Below are 8234 nucleotides of genomic sequence, written 5' to 3' on the forward strand. Positions count from 1 at the left end.
CTTGCTTATATAATATACCAGTTTTTGTGCTCGGTCTTCTTCTGGAACTAACACGGCACTGACTGCACTTTCTGTCACAGCCAAATAAAGGAACAGAGATTCTATAAACATAGGCTTAGACAATATTGGGGGCTTGGCTAAGTCCGTTTTTAGGTTGAGGAATGCTTACTCGCACTCCTCACTCCATTCAAATTTCTTGTTTCCTCGGCGCAAGTTGTAGAACGGCAAGCACTTGTCGGTGGATTTTGAAGGTTCAGGGCTGCCACCTTTCCAGTTAGACTTTGAGATTCTTTATGCGACCTAGGTGAGGGAATTTCCAACAATGATATGATTTTATCAGGGTTCGCCTCTATCCCCCTTGTATTGACTATGAATCCTAGAAATTTTCCCGATGCCACCTGGAAAGTACACTTCTAGGGATTCAGTCTCATATTATACCTCCTCAAAATCTCAAAATATTCATTCAGATTGAATACATGGTTATCGGTAGTCTTGGATTTGACTAGTATATCGTCGACATACACTTCCATATTTTTCCCAATTTGATCAACAAACAATTTGTTGACTAACCGTTGGTAAGTTGCTCTGGCATTCTTCAGCCAGAAGGGCATAACTTTATAACAATATACATTAGTTAGAGTCATAAAGCTAGTATGCTCTTGGTTTGCAGGATTAATCGCGATCTGGTTATATCCAGAATACGCATCCATGAAGCACATGAGTTCGTGTCCCGCGGTGGCATCTACCAACTGATCAATCTTCAGCAGTGGAAAGCGATCTTTTAGACAAGCTTTGTTCAGGTCGGAGAAATCGATGTAGGTCCTCCACTTTCCGTTTGGCTTCGGGACCAGCATAGGATTCGCGAACCAGATCGTGTATTTTGCTTCACGAATAAACCCAGATTTTAATAGTCGAGCTACTTCTTCCTCCAGTGCTTGAGCTTGGACTGTTCCCAAATGTCTCTGTTTTTGGGATTTTGTAGGCACGCTTTTGTCCAAGTTTAAAGTGTGCTTGATCACACTCAGGCTTATTCCCACCATGTCTTCATGCGACCAGGCGAAAACATCTCGATTCCCTTGTAAAAATTTAACCAGCTTATTTTTCCTTTCATCACCAAGATTTTTCCCAATCTTAATGACTCTTGAAGCATCTTTGGGATCTATGTTTACTTTCTTGAGCTCCTCAATAGCTTGGAGTTCTGATCTGTCCTCGCCCATTCGTGGGTCGATATCATCACCTAGGATGACGTCACTATCCTTTGTCTCTTGAGGTTCTTCCATCCTGCAAGCAACTTCCACTTCCTGGGACTCCTCACCTCCATCACTTATGGCCATTGCTTGCTGCCCAGGTTGTGATTTTCCCTTCATAGAAATGCTATAGCATTCCCTGGCAGTGAGCTGATCACCTCTAACGATGCATATTCCCGCAAATGAGGGGAATTTGATTGCTAGGTGGCAGATAGAGGTTATGGCTTCAAACGCCATCAACGCAGATCGGCCCAAAATCACATTGTACGCAACTGGACAATCGATGACCACGAACTCAAGCAGCTTGGAGACAGTTCGTGGACCTTCACCTAAAGTTACCACTAATTCGATCATTCCGATGGAAGCCGACCCTTCACCAGAAAACCCATATAGAATCATTGAGGTTGCCTTTAGCTTGGTTACAAATAATCCCATTTTTTCTAAGGTGGACCAAAAAAGTAGATTCACAGAGCTCCCGTTGTCTACTAGAGTCGTCTGAACTCTCTGGTTGGCGAGCTGAATAGTTATGACCAAAGGATCGTTATGTGGGAACTGGACATGGTTGGCATCTTCCTCTGTAAAAATGATTGGTTGTTTCTCCCATCAATGCTATTTTGATAATCTTTGTTCTGGGACGAGCTCGACTCTATTATGGGACTTCAATTCGTTGATGTACCTCTTCTGGGCACCTCTGCTCGTGCCTGTCAAATGAGGTCCTCCCGAAATGGTGGCTATATCTCCTCTTGTTATCGGAGGAGGATTGTCCTGATTCACCTGAGCTTCGACTTTATTCATTGGAGCCTCAGGAGATGTCGGAGGATTTTGTCCAGCAGGCTGACTGGGAGTCGCTCGATTCTGGGCATACTGGGCCAAAGGTCCCGCCCTAATGAGTGGCTTGATCTCATCCTTCAGTTGTTTAAAGTCATCAGTATTATGACTGATATCATTGTGGAATTGGAAAAACTTCAAAGGATCTCTCTTCGCTCTTTGGTTTTTTAGCGGTTCTGGCTTCTTCCATGGAAGGTGAGTAGAATTAGCTAAGAAGATGTGCTCTCTTGTATCCGTGAGATCGGTATATGTTGCATAGACCGGTTTAAATTTCTTCACCGACCCATTTTTCTTTGTTCCGCTCTGGTCATCCTCACCATTTCCCTTCCTCTTATTATTTCCCCCTTGGTTATTCTGGGCAACAGTTTGAGCCGTAGCTACAACATCCGTTACCGCTCCAACTGGCTGGACAGGGACTTGGATGGTTCCTGCGACAGAAGCTAGCGCTTCTTCCAGGTTAACCCATCTTTGAGCTCGTGTCAAGAACTCATCCACAATATTAAATCCTTTCCTCTGTAACTCTTGCCACAGGTCGCCTCCAACAAGAATACCCATCCTCATTGCCATGAGCTTGGAGCTTTCTTCGGCATCTCTAGCTCGCACAGCAACATTGGGAAATCTTCTTAGATACGCTTTTAACAGTTCACCGGGCTTCTGCTTTACATTAGCCAATGAGTCAGCCTTAATTTAAGCTGCCTTGGAATCCCTGAGTGCTCTCTTAAAATCAGTGGAAAAACTCTTCCACAAGCTGATTGAATGCCTCTTGTATTGTTTGAACCACTGCCTAGCTGGATCAATCAGAGTCGAGGGGAATATAAGGCACCTTAGATCGGGTCCGACATTGTGGGCCATCATTAAGGTTGTGAACATCCCCAGGTGATCAGACGGATCCCCATCTCCTTCAAACTTTGACAAATGTGGCCTCCTGAAGCCCACTAGATATGCGGCCACTGCAATATTCGGGGCGAAAAGCTCGAGCTCATCCTCTGAGTCACACTCATCTTTCTCTTCATCCGATAGAAGCTTCTTCATTAGCTCCTCCATCTGGGCTAGCCTATCGAGGGGTTGGCCTTGGTCCCTAGGTTATTCTGAGGCTGTTCAATAGCTCCCATCCTATCGCATGCGTTTGGCGGGTTGTTGTCCGTCCAAGTTCGGGCTTGGTTTTGTGAGACATTCCTGTTATCACGTACTTCGGTAGGATCTCCCTCTTGACGAGTGTAACTGACTCCTTCATCCTTAGCTGAATTTCTTCTCTACGAATTTAGGCGATCATGTAGATCAGGTTGTGGATCATATCAAGGGCTTTGAGTCGAACTTAGATGATTCCTTAGATCGCCATCGGACCTACCACATCGACTAATTTTTTTCCAATAACTTCCATTTGCGAAGCTCATAGCTTGTGGTGGAGGCTGAGGATTTGGATTTTCAACACGTGTCTATGGAACATAGGTAGGGGCAGATGGAGGAGGATTTCTTCTGCTGTCTCCATAAGAAGGAATGTCCTGTGTAGGATAAGGTGGCGTTGGATGTCTTATGGGTTACGGGGGATGCCTAACTAGCGAGGCAATCCTTGTCCCATCAAGGCGAACTAAATTAGCCCGCCTCTGTTCTGCCCCATCATTTCTAGATCTCTGTGCCCTACAATCTGATTATGATGTAGGAGGGTTGGCGGGAACATTTTTCCTTTGTGAACCTATTCCATCCCTTCCTTGTGGGTTGCCATGGGTATTCCCACGCGTGTGCGATGGAGGCACCGAACTTCGGGTCGCAGTTCTAACCGATTGACTGATGTACTGATGACCCCTCCGAGGGCCACTAGGTTGAGCATTTTGGCGGTCTTGCACCGCAGGCACAGAACTTCGGGTGCCAGTTCTGACTAACCGACTTGGTTTGGATCGGTCATTACTGTGGGACTCATGAGACCCAGTTTGCCTCTTTCCGACATTAACGTCGGTTGCAAGAAGGGGTAACCAAGCGAAAACCTCCTCAATTTGTGTGTTTGCCTTGGCAAGGTGGCTTCTTAACTGCATATTTTCCAATTCAACCACAGTTATGTAATCTTAGTTTGGATTCGGTGGAAATGACGCCGTACTCCCAGTATTGCCGTGGACCACCGGATGATTTCCTGGACGTTGCTGAACTTCAGGGCCATGCTCGTTTGAAACAATGGTATGAGGGGCCTCTTGCCCACCAGGTTGTTCTATCTCATTATCGTGCATTGAGCGAGTGACCACTACAATGAGATTTGACTGGGATTTTGATGAAAGCACTAATCTCACTTCTCAATGAAAGCACCAAACTGTTGATGCGGTTTTTCGCCAACAGTGAATTAAGAAAATAACAAGGTTGATTAGTGCTTGATAATAAACCGAAATAAGAAATAAACTCTCAAAGACACATATCTTTTTACGTGGTTCAGTGGTTGAAATCCACCTAGTCCACGAGTCTATATTATTACTATTTTTCTCTCTCTATTTTGGCAGAGTTTAAGTATTACAGAATAATCGTCCCCGTTTCCTGTCCAATATTCCCAGAGTTTATAGAGAAATTCCTTGGACAAGTTTGGGTAACCGTGTAAGTTAATCAAGGATTTTCGTATTTATTATATTTAATACAAACAATTCCCATTTATACTAGGATATGATCTGATCATGAAATAAATGGTCTCCTAATATCTAGAACATTAAATATTACAGGCTAGCCATAACTGATTGCATAAAAGTACCCGAGTCTTTGGGGATTTGCGGGTACACAATATATTTGATTTACCAAGAGCTGGATATGTCTCCAAGCTCGTTCTATGGAGGCCGTATGAATATCATGAGCTCGCGCTTCGCAACCTATGCATCCCTAGCACGCATAATCATCGTGAAAAATGAGTTGTCCACGTGGATAATAAATTGATTCCTTGGTTATTTCTTCCACATATTTATTTGCCAACTGTACCCGTGCTGAGTGAAGGGCTCATGCTGAAATTCAGGTACACACCACCAACCCAAGATATTGGAGTGGGTAATGATTGATCTAGTTTGGTGCGCCATGATGGATGATGAATTGCCTCACCAATAAGGCACCCACCATCGCCTGTTCGTCATCTGACACCCCTGCGACCTCAAAGGAATATATCAGCTTGCGGGAACAACCATTGAAATTCTATGCCTATAGAAGATGTGTATGTTTTGTAATCTCGAGGTATTGGAGTCCGAGTTCACGTGAACAACCAAGCTCCATGATCTCAGCCGCGAATGGTAGGCTTCACAGAAGGCAATTACTCTGTAATGCCTTACTAATCCAGGAGCGTTACACTGTGTGTTAAAAATAGTGCTTAACTCATTAAGCGAATCAATTGGACTCAAAAGTGTAATGAAGCTCAAACAATAGGTTAGATATTAAAATTTTTGGTCAATGAAGTTAAACTTTTTATTAATAATGTTTTGAATATCTACAAGGGATTTCGAAGGTTTTAAACAACATACACTTATACAAAAATTACAAAAATATCCGACCTAAGCAGCAAAATCAAGCTAATATTCCATGATCCCCAAAAGTATCTCGACCATGGTGGCCGAGCAGGCTGAGTATGAATACATCGCCCCCAGAGCTCTCTAACTCATTACTGGTCCAGCTTCCCCTTACCCTTATCTGAACCACAAAGCACCCGTGAGCCAAGGCCCATCAAGAAAACCCAACCAAGCAGAAACATATATTCGAGAAGATATGAATCATAATTAACATGCTACACAGTTATAAAAAACGCATGCAAGAATTTAATTCATTTATGCGGCCCGTGCTGAGTGAGTGCATACCGTACTTCTATAGTGGTCCTGCCATTACATCCAACACTACGTATCATTATCGCTGAATCCGTCCTGTGCCGGTCATTCACAAATAAATGCACAAAAACAGATGCATTAAATACAATCATAATCAATAACAGAATAATCCAATCAAACTTAGCACACGGTTATAACCACGTTCACAATTCGGGGCTAATGCCCTAAACACGGTGCAAATGACAAATTTCTTACCTCGAGTCTTGTGCAAATAATGGTACGACCCTGAGTGCGATACCTTTCTCTAGCCTTGCAGTAACAATCTTGGATTGAAAATTCCTAGGGATTATATTTGGTTGGTGTGAATGCCAAAAATTGGACATGATCCTGAGAGGGCCACAATCAACACTCGAGAGAAAAGTTGAGGCTTTCCCCTAGTGACCTCGGGCATGCCAAGCAACTCGTGCTCACCCCACGCGAGGCCCTTTTGAGACCGTGACCCCTGGTCCACCTAGCCTCGTCCGCCTGATGCCTCACGTGAGGCCCTCGCGGATATGCCCCGTCTCGCCCCACCCGTGGCCATGACCCCTGGTGCACCTCGCCTTGCCCGCTTATCATGTCGCCCCACGCGAGGCCCTTGCGAGCTCATGAACCCTTGGGCATCTCACCTCGCCTCGCCCAGATGGAGGTCCGAAGGGCCACATTCTGGCATGCGTCCCCTCGCACTCCCACCAATGGCCTCGTACCATAGCCTTGCGTGTGCAACCGCACCCCCAACCCACGTCTTGCGGCACACCTCGCGAGACACCACAACCTGGTGCGTGCAGCCTCGCCTCGCACCAACAGCCTCGTGCGCGTAGCCTCGCCTCGCACCACGGCCTCGTGAGAACACCCCGTGTGCCCCGCCTCATACGCCTACTGAGCCACACTGTGTGCCCACACTGGGGTCTAGAGGCCACTCTCGTCTCGTTTTCATAGGGCCATCTCATGAGATCCTTGATTGCCAGGCTTCTTGGAATAACATGTAAGAATTTATGCACTTGAAGCCTTTAGGAATAAGGAACCTTGCGAGGGTAAAAACTTGTGGCTCGAGGAGCTCGTAAAAATACGGAATGTACCTAGAAACCAAGAGGAGTCAGAGTACGGACACGATGTACACGCTAAAAAAGTAATGGTCGTATGAGTAAAGTACCTGGTGTGGTCCTCATAAGCCAATCCCCGACACTCGTACTAAACAAGTGGTGGAGGTACATCCAGGTACTGAAGTGGAGGTGCTCCAACAAACCCTCTGCATGTACTAAAACCGACCACCACATCCTGGCACCACTACCACCTGTAAACTACATATGCAGGGTGGTGCCCCTAGGGACAACAGTGTACTAAGAGTCATTAGTACTCTACTATAAATATGACCTCCCTTCATCTAGGGAGGGAGGGAGAAATTTTGGGAGAATTTTGTAACCATACATTGTTAATGGGAATAAACACTATACATACTCTCTATTTTTCATCTTGAAATTTCAGCATTTACATTTTGTGTTCTTGAAATCATAAGAAAGTTTGCTTGAAATTCATTTGATTTGAATCTACTTCTATTACAACTCACGAAGTTCTTGATCTAACATAGTTGACGAGTTCTTACCATCAACAGTTTGGCACCGTCTGTGGGAGGGATAAGTGCCAAGCCATTTTTCTTCCATTGATTTCGGCAATGAAAGATGCCGAAATACTCTAAGTGACTGAGAGAACCACAAGAGGTGGAGGTCCACCTTGACGGAGATCAGCTGAAGGTCTCCTTGAAGAACCCTCTGCCACCCGAAAATGTGGATGCAACAAAGGAGCCCATGGTTCCTGGAAATGAAAGGGAGGCTTCATCCCCATCTTTCCAGCCTGATGAAAACCATCCAAGACCATCAGCTGCTCCCGCGAAAAAGGCCAAAAAGTTTTCGACCCCAAGGCCATCGCAGGTGCCGAACTCCGGCTGGCAAGAACCGGGTCCATCGACGCGCTGGCCAAATAAGAGCCCCCGAGTACATTCCATAAGGTCGAGCTCTAGGTCTCATTTTTACGAAGAGGAGATACACGAGTTACACTATAAGAACCAAGGGCTAGAAACAACCTTATAAAATATGGAAGAGGTGTTGAACAACCTGCTACAAGGAAAATCAAGCGTGCCTCTTCCTAGACGAATGGAGAAAGGCCAAGAGGGTGGAGAAACCATGGTCCTTGTGGATGATTGGAGGAATCGACTCTCCACTAGTGAAACCCCTCAGACAAGGCATCATGAACGTCTCGGACAGGCGAAGCAGCCCCAGAGGCCAAGGCGAAAGAATAACGCCAACCCTGATAACAAAGTTGAAGTCATTTCAAGGGAAACACCCTCAGA

This window comes from Humulus lupulus, chromosome 5, assembly GCF_963169125.1.
Source record: "Humulus lupulus chromosome 5, drHumLupu1.1, whole genome shotgun sequence".
Taxonomy (NCBI): Eukaryota; Viridiplantae; Streptophyta; class Magnoliopsida; order Rosales; family Cannabaceae; genus Humulus; species Humulus lupulus.